At 36.9% G+C, this 12,641-nt stretch overlaps 1 protein-coding gene across 2 annotated transcripts in view; it reads right to left on the bottom strand.

Moving 5' to 3' along the window:
* Positions 1 to 12,641, bottom strand: part of lrfn1 (leucine rich repeat and fibronectin type III domain containing 1) — a 128,708-nt gene that overhangs the window by 99,854 nt on the left and 16,213 nt on the right. The window contains exon 2 of one of the 2 annotated variants that reach the window (XM_075473196.1): positions 7,053 to 7,128. The exons of the other annotated variant lie outside the window; for it this stretch is intronic. The gene's annotated coding sequence lies outside the window, so the exon portion shown is untranslated. The remainder of the gene's footprint in view (positions 1 to 7,052; positions 7,129 to 12,641) is intronic. 2 annotated transcript variants of the gene reach the window in all.

Below are 12,641 nucleotides of genomic sequence, written 5' to 3'. Positions count from 1 at the left end.
GAGATTCTGTCGTTCCCAATCGCTTCCACTTTGTTAATACAACTGACAGTTGATTGTGGAATATTTAGTTGTGAGGAAATTTCATGACTGGACTTGTTGTACAGGTGGCATCCTATCACAGTACCAAGCAGGAATTCACTGAGCTCCTGAGAGTGACCAATTCTTTCACAAATGTTTGTAGAAGCAGTCCTGCATGCCTAGGTGCTTGAATTGATACACCTGTGGCCATGAAAGTTATTGGAACACCTGAATTTAATTATTTGGGTGGGTGAATGAATACTTTTGGCAATATAGTGTATTATAGAAATACAATGATGAATTTCTACATGATGACAGACATCCAGCAGAATGTAAATCCTCCCCACCCGACTCTGGACAAACCTTTCCACAAGTAGCACTTATTTTACCAACTTTCAATCCTGCACAGCAGGAAAGAGCACACAGAGAATAACACAGGTAGTGAAAAAGTAAAAGGAGAATTCTAATTTCAACTATATTATTTGATGCAGTTACTGGGCACAAAGCTGCCAGATGATCACGTGACCAGGTAAACTTTTGACTTACACAAAAAAATAATTTTGGGATAGGTTCCAGACCCCCTGTGACCCTGAATTGGAGATGGGTGTATGGATGGACAATTGTTCTGAGGAAAAAGCTAGAAAGCTTTATTGTATGTCCTAACACATTTAACATTTATAAATTCACTTCTTAACAATACCATATTCTTTGTTTTCATGGATCTGAAAAAAGGTTATCTTTCTCACTCTAAACAATAAAAAATGTTCATAAGTAAAAGATCTCATGTAACTTTAACATGAAACGATTCTGTTTCTTTTAGGGCCTTTTAGATATCGGAAGGATTTGGATTATGTGCTTTCAGCAAAAATAAAACTTTAATGATTAAATGTATCTTAAGTGTAAGTGTCTGTATATATATATACATATATATATATATATATATATGTATATATATATACATATATATATATATATATATATACATATATATACATATATATATATATATATATACATATATATATATATATATATATACATATATATACATATATATATATATATATACATATATATATATATATATATATATATATATATATATATATATATGTATATATATATATATATATATATATATATGCATATATATATATATGCATATATATATATATATATATATATATATATATATATATATATATATATATATGTATATATTTTTATGTCAGACATTGGTCAGAACGTGCAGCTCTCTGACCTACTGTGATGTTACAATACATGGTAATCTGTGGTTTATATTAAAGCTGTTCATTATTGGCTGCTTATGTACAGCATATGGACTCACCGCAGATATAATTAGCATGGGTGATTAACTGCCTAGGTTAAGTGTCTTGCACTAAAGGCGCCTAGGAAACTATCTGCCTCTTGGGATCAGATTACCTGTACGGCACATAATGTTATCTCCAAAATCAACGGAGCAGCTCCAGTGCTAGTGACACATCACATGTACTCAGCGACTTTGTTAGTGGTTAAATGATTGAACTTCAGAAACAATGACGACAGTGTCACCAGAAACCACGATGGGAGAGATGCGTCACGACAGAACCACTCAGGTAAGCTGTGACGATTTTGCTTGGATTAAAACACACAACTCACATTCAAATCTAAGGAGCACAAGTCATGGAGAGTTTGGGGTGGTCTTAATAAGATGGCAGCCCCAACCCATCCATACATCCTTCCATTTTCTATACCTGTTTAATCCGTCGGTCGGGTCGCGGGGGGGCTGGAGCCTATCCCAGCGGTCATCGGGCAAGAGGGGGGATACACCCTGGACAGGCCGCCAGTCCATCATAGGGCCACACAGAGACAAATGAGACAGACAACCGCACACACACGCTCACACTCAATTTTTTAGAGATACCAATTAACCTAACATGCATGCTTTTGGACAGTGGGAGGAAGCTGGAGTACCCAGAGAGAACCCACGCATACATGGGGAGAACATGCAAACTCCACACAGAAAGGGCCCAGCTGGGGCCCACCTGAAACCCTCTTGCTGTGAGGCAATGGTGCTAACCACCACACCACCGTGCAGCCCCAGCCCATTAAAGCAATTTAAAGAAAATCAATTTGGAATCTCAAGTCCAAAAGACATCTCAGTTAGTGGTTCAAGGTGAGCCTGAGTGAGCTGGCACTGAGGTTTTCGCAATTCCTTTTCCTTTCAAACACACACAAAAACACACACATTAGGTGACAGATGGTAATTTCCTCAAGTTACCGCACAGTGTTCCTGGGGTTATATTTAGAGTAATGACGCATAATTAGCTACAGTACACTTTTGACTTTTCTCTTCCAAAACTAAATGAATCTCAAAAAGGCTATGTGCTAAAAGTCTTTAAAGTACAGAGTCGAGAGAGTCCACTGTTTTTACAGGTGAGAGATCACAAAACTACTCGAGTCCCATTTCATTCTCTGAAGCCACAGTTGCAGCTTGGCCAGAGTAAATGTGGTTGGAGAAAAGGATGCTTTCACCATTATGTGGTGTTGTTCTTGTGCAGCTCCATTGGTGCCTTTAAGTGTCACTATAGGTTTTGAGGAAGGTGGAGATCCACAGCAAAGTGAACTTTAGACTACTTTGACTTCCTTTAACCCACCAAATCCCTTTCTGTCTGCTCGACAATTGACTCTGCGCTTGGGCTGCAATATCACTCTGCTGTTGATGGGGGCAGTTTAAATCCTCGTGCCTTTGACCAACTATATGACCAGTTACCATTTTCTCATGTTGTTTACCCACTGTTACGCCGTATAAACAGCAATGACAAATCCCTCCAAAGCCAAATCCAACCTGTTCTCAGAAACAGCAGGGTGATGAATATATAACAGCATGACGATTCATTAGCTGAATGTCAGCCAGTAAGTGTGCACTGGCAAGGCCATGCCTTTCAGCCACAGTTCACTGCATGAAAGAAGACCTTTAGTTAGACTTTAGTCATTCACAAGATAATTTAATAACTCTGTATTTTGATAAGGGGCTTTCACTGAAACTTCATCTGTGAACCCTATAAAAGAGAATTTCTTTCTCTTCGTTATAAAAGGAGAACATTTTGTGTCCTTCATGGAAAATATTGTGGGTTCTTACACAAGGTACAGGTACCTAATCCCTCATTGTATTGCTTTCAGTTACATCAAATTTGTATTTGAATCTTTAAAAGGACTTGCTCTCCTACCTATCTGTAGACCTACTGTGATCAGATCTACTTGAGCTGTTTTGTGTGGAAATGGTCCCCAATCATTACATTTTTTTGTATGGCTTTCAAACCTTTAGTCTTCACAGGAACAAGTGCATCTGCATATCATCTGCTATAAACACTATGATACTTGCAATGGAAAGCTGCTTTCAGCTTATCTATGTATTTTTGTATCTGTCACATATCAAATAAATCTTTGATAAATAAATAAAATGGGGAGTAAGGAATAAAAATGTATCCTAGCAGCGAGTGTTCATGTTTGTTTATCTCTGTGTTGGCCCTGTCATGAACTGGCAACCAGTCAAGGGAGTATCCTGCCTTATGGCCAATGGCAGCTGGGATAGGCTCCAGCCCCTTGGTGACCCCGAATTGGATTAAGCTGATATAGAAAATGGATGGATGGGAGTTACAAATAAAAAAAAATAAGAGAACGTGGGTCAGGGGTGTGCTGTAAGACATGAAAGGGTAATAGCCTCATTAGCCTCCCTACTTTTGGTACCATTTACTCAATAGCCATATGTTTGATCACACCTGACTTCCAACTCAACCTTCATTTACCAGCACTTTCACTCTGATCTTAATTACACATCTATAACAGGTCATGATTGCAACTTCCACTGTAGCAACGCTGTTGTGTGTATATAATCTGGGAACTGACGGACAAAGAAACACCTGTCAAGGTACTAAAGACCTTTGTCTTCTTTGTCACCCTATTGTACTGTAATGACATACAAACAGAAACATACTTTGGTGTTTCAGCTTCTTTCAGATGCTGTTTTAGTGTAGGATGAGAAGACTAAACCTTTATTTTAAGCTTTGCGTCTGTAGCTCAGCTGAGTCTGTACTCAGACCAGCCTGTATCAGTTGCTGCAATCATTTTTAAAGGCTGGGAAACGTGGTCCATACAGCAAAGCCTTGTGCTACTCTAACATAAATCAATTAAGCATGTGTTGTGCTTAATTTTTACATCAGTGAAGTTCAAGTTAAGAATTTCTAGAACAGGTTCAACCAAAGGTTTACCTTATAATTTACATATTGCATTATGCAGAAGTAAAAATTCCAGCTGGAATATTTTCAAATATCACTCAAGCCTGGTGATGGAGATAAGGAGGCTTTCCGTGTGTCAAAATCACCCCCAAATGTCCGTTATCCATAGAGCCAAAGGCTGTTCATTTCAGCTTTACAGTGGTGGAGATGTCACTTGTCTGAATTTAGGGATGTTTTCCTCCAGCAATAATTTCAAAAAGTAGCCTGAGGCCTGAGGAGCTGATAAAGAAATGAAAGAAAATCAGAGCATCTACAAATCTATGATAGCTATACAAACTCCTACTGATGTAGGTTGTGAGATATAATCAAAAGCTCCACAAAAGCTACATGGGTTGGTTTGAGGTGCGATTCTGCTGTCAGTTGATGATTCAAAACCATTCCTTGTATTTCATACACTCCTAATAATACTGAGCTCCTTTTTTATTATAGTGTATACTTTAAAGAACTGAGATTTTCTCTTTTAATAATGATTACAATAACCTTGCATATATGTTGAGTTATGTGTAGTTCAGTATTTCAGTGAGTCTCCTTTCTTTATAGCTAATTCCTTACTCAAAAAGCAAGACAAGAAGATGAAGATGAAAATATCAATGTTACAAAATTCTTGTCTGTCATGCACAGACAATTTCCTTTCATACAGAGAAAAGCCTGAAAGTTTCAGCAAAGTCCCTGTGGCCATTCTGTGCAGTTGATAGATTCGTATTCAGAATACATTAAAAGAGGCCAGAATTCTGTTTTTAATACTTAAATTTGAAGTCACTGCTTGTAAGTAACTTTTGTGCTCTCTGCATACTAATTTGAAGAAATGTCGTCCTTGAGAAGCCAATGATTAATAATGGATACGGTATGACTTTATGCCCATGGCTAGGGCAAGCTGTAGAGCAGTGAACTGCAACACTGGGTTTGAAAATGTGCTTTCTCCCATCTCCACATTTCAAATATGGTGGGTTTAAATTAACCGAGACAATCAGAGTAAAATTTTCCCCACTCTCATTTGATCCTTTCATGCCATTCTGCTGCAAAAGGATACAGGGAATATGTGAAACTTGACAATGTAGTCAATAGAAATGTGTCTGCATCAGGCAAGTCAAAAAAACTAAATTTGGATGTTGGATTTCTCATATTACTGTGTATTTCAAAAACATTTTCACTTTTCAAATTAGTATTCAAGATTTTTTGTCCTCTCTGGGAGTCTATGTGTAGGATATGTTTCTGAAAGGATATATGTGACGCTTCTCCCTATTAAGATACAAGCAGAAAAAGGTCTGCTAACAATAACATCTGCATCAATACTCCTTTAGGTGCATCTCCAACAGTGGGTGACACAATGTGCTGAAAACATAGCATTGTAGTTTAGCCTGAGTGTGATCTAAGAGAAGTCTAGCCTTCAGAGCAATGCCAGTAAATACTGTATGGAGTGCAGCACAAGAGGCAGAAGTGCATTAACCAGCTGTAGACTCATTTGCTGGAGGGCATTTGCACATCTCAGCAAAGTTTAAACAGATAGCAAGCAAGTTAAACATCCATTATTAAACAATACGCAAATACTTTTTGAAAACCTAACAAAGAGGGTAGTGTATCTGGGCCAGAGACAACATGAATATACTCATGTATATTATATTTAGGTGCTGTTACAGATGCACAGTATGTCAAAATATTAGAACCTTCTGTGTTTAATGAATATGAATGTCTGTGTGCCTTCTTTGAGAAATAACACAGAAGAGGTAAATTCTCTTCCTCTGTAAGGTATCTGAGACATACCGTTTTATATTTTCCTCATATCTACTCCACTCCTGTAATTAAAAGAAGACATTTGAATTTTTCTCTTTCTTTTTTTTGTACTGTACTTTTAAAATAGTCAGACAGATGGAGCTTTATTGTAATTCTAAAAAAAGTCCATATGGGGTAATTCTCTGCCTGAATTATAAAAAAGTACATTTATTGGCACTTAGCTGGTTACTACATGAGGCACACTGCAGTGACATGCACCATTTGCTCTAATGGTGGTGATGTCGTAATTCACTATTTCCTGGAGATAGAAAGGTTTAACATTTTTATTTTGTGAAATAGATAATGGTTATGGACAAATTACCATTGCAATCATGCGAAAAAAACTTTAGAGTGTAATGTACCATATTGCAGGTGTTTTACTTAGTTTGGAAAACTAAGTATGTGATAGTATTGGTAACCACTGGAAACAGACTTCTATGCAGAGGACAAAGGCAAGCCTTGAGGGATGGAACCTGCCAATGTTTCCTCGTGTGTGAAGCCACAAGACTCACAGCCCATGTTGATTTACTGACAAAAACAAGGTCCCCTTCTGTGTGAGTCGATGCTTGTGTAGAACACAACACTCAAACAGGAAATTTCACTCTTCGCTTGTGCTCATCTTTCAAAGGTAATGGCTCGGAAAATCTGGAAATCTTTAAAAGGTAACAGCAGCTACAAGGCCGTTATACATTTCTTATTTGACTCACACTGCCGTCACAGCTTGGACAAGCTGACAGAGGGTCACTGGCTTATTACTTTCTCTTAAGCGGTAAAGTCCAAATGAAAGAAAACCGAATCAAAAAGGCTTCATTCAGTGAAGGCTGTGAGTGTAACCTGTATATGGCAGGTTGAGACAATATCAATCCCAAATACCATTTCAAACATTTACGGGATGTGCAAATAGATTCCTAACAATAGGAAGGGGGTGAGTGAGTTATTTATGTGCAAGAGCATTTCCACAGGTACCTTTTCTCTCTTCATGATTTCAGGTTCAGAAAACCCTTAATCCGATGATCAGGCTCCAGCAAACCGCCATAAGATTCTGAAAATACAAGAACGTGTGGTCAATAGTCGGTGTACATGACTTACCTCGCTAAGCCGGCTTATTCTTTAGCTCATAGCACTTGTAAGCTTCTTAACCAGTCAGCTCAAACTGAGCTAATTATTCATAGACAACCTCCAACTCTGGGAATACAACCAAGGATGAGTACCTAAAATCATGAATTTTTCAATGTAGCATATGGAAAGTGTTTAATTACCTACTTCATAATCCATGCAGGGAGATTAAGCATATTCCTGCTTTATTAACTGCAAGTACCTTCTACATCACCCCTTTGTCAGCCACAGTTCTTTGCCTCTAGCTGGGGTTGGTGAGCTCTAGTTGTTGCAGCTATGATATCTTGATATTTTAGACAGCTGGGGTTGGAATTTCTTTAATCTTTCCAAAGACAAGCCTTTGTCCCCAAAGATTTAAAAGCTGATTCATACTGCTAAATGTTATTCATCTTAATGGCTTTTATATGGGCCTTTGTGATTTTAATTTAGTTCAGAGTCAAAAGTCTTTGCCACTGTGCTATTCAGTCACGTTGCTTATGGTCACCAGAAATGGTAACACTGTAGAAATCTTAGTAGAGAGGTTTTCTATGAGATTTTATTTTCTGATTATCACTATTTAATGAGTAGGCAAATGCAAATATGTAAATATGTAAATATAACTTGTGTAAATTAGTTGTGCACAGTGAAGGGTAAAAACATTTCATTGACATTTTTTCTCGCGTTTTCTTAATTGTTCATATGATGATCAAAGCTGTGAACATTTGCTGAACTATAGTTGCAGCTGAGCTCACTAAAAGCACTGTTATAATAGCATACCATCAGCAGAGATACCTCATTAGATTTACATTCCCAGTCCTGCTTTTTTTTTTTTTTCTTTCCCTTCTGGTACATCGACATTGATTTCCCCACATAAGTAATATGCTTACTGAGGCACTTCATCACACACTGATAGCTTTTATAACTTCATATTGCTTATTAGCATATTACCTAAAATCTAATCTATGAACGACAATTGGAGCCCCTTTGAGGATCACTGTTGCATAAAGCAAACATAATTGTGAAGTAAGATTCTACAGTAGTTTGATCCAACACGTTTAACAGAGAGTTGCTAACAATGACAAGAGCAAATAATTACACTCTTCTTTGAAATATTCAGACTTTTGCATGGAAACATACCAAATCAGAATGGCAAGGGGAACCGTAAAAAGCAAAAAATGGTTGTGAATTCGGTATTTTTTTTGTTCAAACTATAACTACATCAAATAGAAACAAAACATCAGTTTAAAAGAGTAGATGTACAACTAAAATATGATGCTACAGTACAAGGTAAATTAAATGCAAATGATATGCAAACTACTAAAGAGAAAATCAACATCACCTTTCCATGCAGCATGGCTATGTATCAGAGCAGAGCACACATCATTTGAAAGCATATCTTTACTCCTGAAAGTAAGTGGAGGTAATAATGCATGAACTAACATAAATTATGTATAGCTCACACCAGAAAGAAAAAGTTCCAACACAAAATTAAAACTTTCATATAATTTTCAGACTATTCACAATTTTGAGAGACCAGGTTACATAGTTGGTTGTGCACATAAATGTCCACAGGTAAATGATATTTAAGAAAATGTAATATCACAATGAGCATACTTTACTTAACTTTTAAATGGCTGAGAATAAAGAAATAACACTCAGGATGTTGAGATTTGTATGCATAATACGATTTCATCTGATCTATTCTATATTTAAACAGAAGCAGGACACAAACCCAACAGAGTCATGAGAAACCATCTTCAGAAACAAGATGAAAATGAGTCCTGCAGCAGATGTTATGGACCACAGAGTCCTGTTCCCAACATCTGGAAGCCAGTATGAGATTACATGGAGAGGTAGAAGTAACAGCCCAAATCCAAAACTTTAACAAGCACTCCATGATGCTTCGAAAAGCCTTTCAGAAACTTTGAAAGACTGTAAGCACGTCTGGCAACTTAGAATTGGTGCTTTTCATTTTTGCAAGCATACTCACTTTACTTTCAGTACCTAAAAGTTTTTTACAGCAAAGCAGTTGTCAATCTGATGGATGTATTTGAGTTTACAGTTTAGCTTCAAAATATGACAAACAAAAAAGGGAAAGCTCAGCCTCAAATGAAGATCAACCACAGTCCTTCAATTCCAACTGCTGCTTGAAAGGATGTTCTTTTGAAATGCCGAGAAACAACGTTTGTACTTGTATTAAACATCTAATTAAATCAGTGAAAAGCATGGAACACACATTCACTCACTACTGGAAAAACATGACAAAGAAGTAAGGCAACTAAAATTGAAAGGTTACATATCTTTAATTTTGCACCCAACTAATTTAGATTATTTTAAAAGCTGAACTATGATAGCTATGGTGACTGCAATTTCTGCAGAGGTACTCTATGTGTCCTATGTGTCAAGGTAACTCCTCTGTAATAGGACCTCGCTGTTACAGAATATATTTCACTCAGAGTCTTGTCATTTGTGGTCTATTAAGTGAGCTTGGACCAGAGTTTCCCGTAGGCTCAAACACAAGGGTGTATCTGTTTTGCATAATTTTTGTTGCACAACTTGAAGTATCTCTAATGTAAATCTAATAGAAACGAACAGCTGACTGCTTGCCAAGATATAATAACCCATTGAAGAGAGATTTGCAACTATCCTGCTACAATATACAGTACTTGAGGCAGATTTTCATTCAACCTTTAGGTTGAGATGAAATTAAAAAAAACTTTAAGACCTTCCTCCCACATTTTGAGCTTTTTACTGGAATAAATGTAATTTATTCTTTTTTGGTGGAATAGAGTGGAAAATAAGGGACAGAGAGAAGAGAGCGACGTCTAAGAAAGAATCCCTGCTGGATATCAACAGCATATCACGATTACATGGCACACACTGTATCCAGCTGAGCCACCAGGACGTCTCAAACAGTTTTGTAGGATGTTTGCAACCATGACAACACAGCAAATAACACCTATGTGTATTATGAACAAGGCCACAGATTTAAGGACACCAAAAATCTGGAGCCACAATACCACCCAAGTGAAATTAAGTTAATGCTATTGCCAACAGAATCAAAAGTGGTCTGAAGAGAGTCCCAGGAAGGAAATCTACTTGTATCATTCCATGTTATTGCAATAAAAGACTTTATTGCAGACTAAAAAAAAAAAATACTGAGGGAAAATATCCTCTCCTTATCTTTTACCAGACGTTGTTCCAGATAAACTTCTGCAGTAAGATTGGTTGTGATTTATGATCAAGCTTTAGTGTAACATTAATGCTCGATTTTTAACTCGGTAAAATGCACAACTTGAAATTGAATTCTTTTGTGGTGAAAGGTGTGACGATCACAGGGGAAATCACTAAGACTGTAAAATGCTCAGTGGATTTCACTGTCTATTGTAATGAAGCCTCTTCCCAAAAGTGACTCAAGTGACAGACAGCTATCCGGCAGTTCACTTGCTCAGCTGTCTAATCTCAAAATCACTGACGTGTCAAAATTCAAAGATCTATAGAGAAATGATTCAATTTGTGTTAGACTGTGACACTGAAAGGCTGTAGTGACTCCATATTTAAGATGAACAGGCGCCTCTTGTATCTTGCCAATGACAGCACATGTGAATAAACAAGTTGAAAAAAATTCACTAGAAGATATGACAATGAAACATCCACGGTCTATTAAATATATTATTCATGAAATATATATTTTTCAGTTAGCATAGAGGTATTATGTATGAAAAAATATGTAGAGTTCTTCAGTGTCAATTCAGCTGAATGTACATATATTTATCACTTTTGAAATATCCATCGATACATTGATTTGTTCAACATCTTGAGAGAAAACAAAAATACAGGGTATCAAAACAATTGAAGCGAGAAACCGTTGGTGTTTTCCACAGAATGAGGTTACACTCATGACAGTATGGAAGTAAAAAGGTGAACAGGACATTACATGCAGGACGGTATCTCACAACATACTTTTTTACTTATTAATATTTTCCTTCGTAGTCTGGTGTGGTGTGGAATTGTGGTCTCAACAGACTGCGAAGGAGTAGTTAGCCGCTACATTTAAATCTTTCTTTTTATCAGTAATGCAGCAATACAAGGTCTCCCACGATGTGCAGAGACAGATAGTCTTGCACAGAGGTGATTAAGGTTTGTTCCAAAGGTTGCTACATCTTTCACTGCATGCTTTTTTGCAAAAAAGCGCAGAAAGGTTCTCAAAGGAGGGTTGCAAATTTCAATCCTTTGGATTGTAAAAAGATAAAAACATGAGTGGGTTTTCAAATATTTTTGGGCATTTGTTGATACACTTGTGCGACCCACCCACATAATAAACATTGTGTGGGAAACCCTGCACAGAGCGACTCTTTGGTAATTTGGATTGCAGAACAGAAAGCCGAACACTTAATGAAGCCTGGGTCATGTCAAAGTCAAAGGAGATACGGAGGAGATTTGGGAGATTTCTCTTTGTCTCTTCATAAATAAGAAAACACAGACAAAATCAACTTTCACTGTATTTATGAATAAAATGTTTTTAAATACATGAATAAAATATGAACAAACCCCTCTTTAAAATCATCCAGAGTGTAGAAAGGAATAAAACTGGACAGTCTGGTTCTACTGAAGTGGGGATTTGTGCTCTGTGGGTAATATAAGATTCCATCCGTTTTTTTTGGAAACAACTGCTTATAAGTAACTAATATTTCTAAATATGAATATTTACATGAATGATTTTTTTGTGTTTCTAAATTCTGAAATTTTAGTCTTACAATAAAATTTACAAAATGTTGACAAATAAACACTTACATGTGGATTTTGGATGGCTTGCTAGAAAAGCAGTAAGCCCAAAGTTTCACAGTTAAAATGAACTGTAATATCCCCCTTTCAAACCAATAACACACAGTCATGCATATACAGAAAGCATTTCTACTTTGCAACATAATAAATGTTGAAATTCACTTTTCATCCCTTAAATTTGTTTTACTTTATTTTATAATCTGTCTTGCTACTTGTGGGAAGTGCTCCACAGATAAAGATGATTATTATTGCAATTTGAATAATAGTATGAAACATATGTCTGTGGATTTCAAATAGAACTCAGTCAGTATGCGATGCAAACGTTTAACGGCTGACTGCCTTATCAAAATCACTCAATCGACTTCTTCTCCCCAACCGTGGATCAAAGGGGTATCCATCTGCTATTACAGAGCTCATGCCACACGCTCTGCCAGTTAGAGGATTTCTCAGACATTATCTCCTTTTCATCCTGAAATGGAGCTTTTTTTCATCTGAAACAAGCACCAAGCACAAAGCAGCACCCAATCATTTACCAAAACAAACAAAGTATGTAATAAGAGGAAAGGGCATTTGATTTTTCCCAGTTTGTCGAATCAAACAAGCAATTTTGCCAATTAGGTCATGTACTTATGTCAGATACAGGTACTTTATCTGGGAGAGCAAGGTGACAGAGGC

This window comes from Odontesthes bonariensis, chromosome 9 (genome assembly GCF_027942865.1).
Source record: "Odontesthes bonariensis isolate fOdoBon6 chromosome 9, fOdoBon6.hap1, whole genome shotgun sequence".
NCBI lineage: Eukaryota > Metazoa > Chordata > Actinopteri > Atheriniformes > Atherinopsidae > Odontesthes > Odontesthes bonariensis.
The sequence above is the reverse complement of the archived record's forward strand: the minus strand, read 5'-3'. Positions and strand labels throughout refer to the sequence as shown.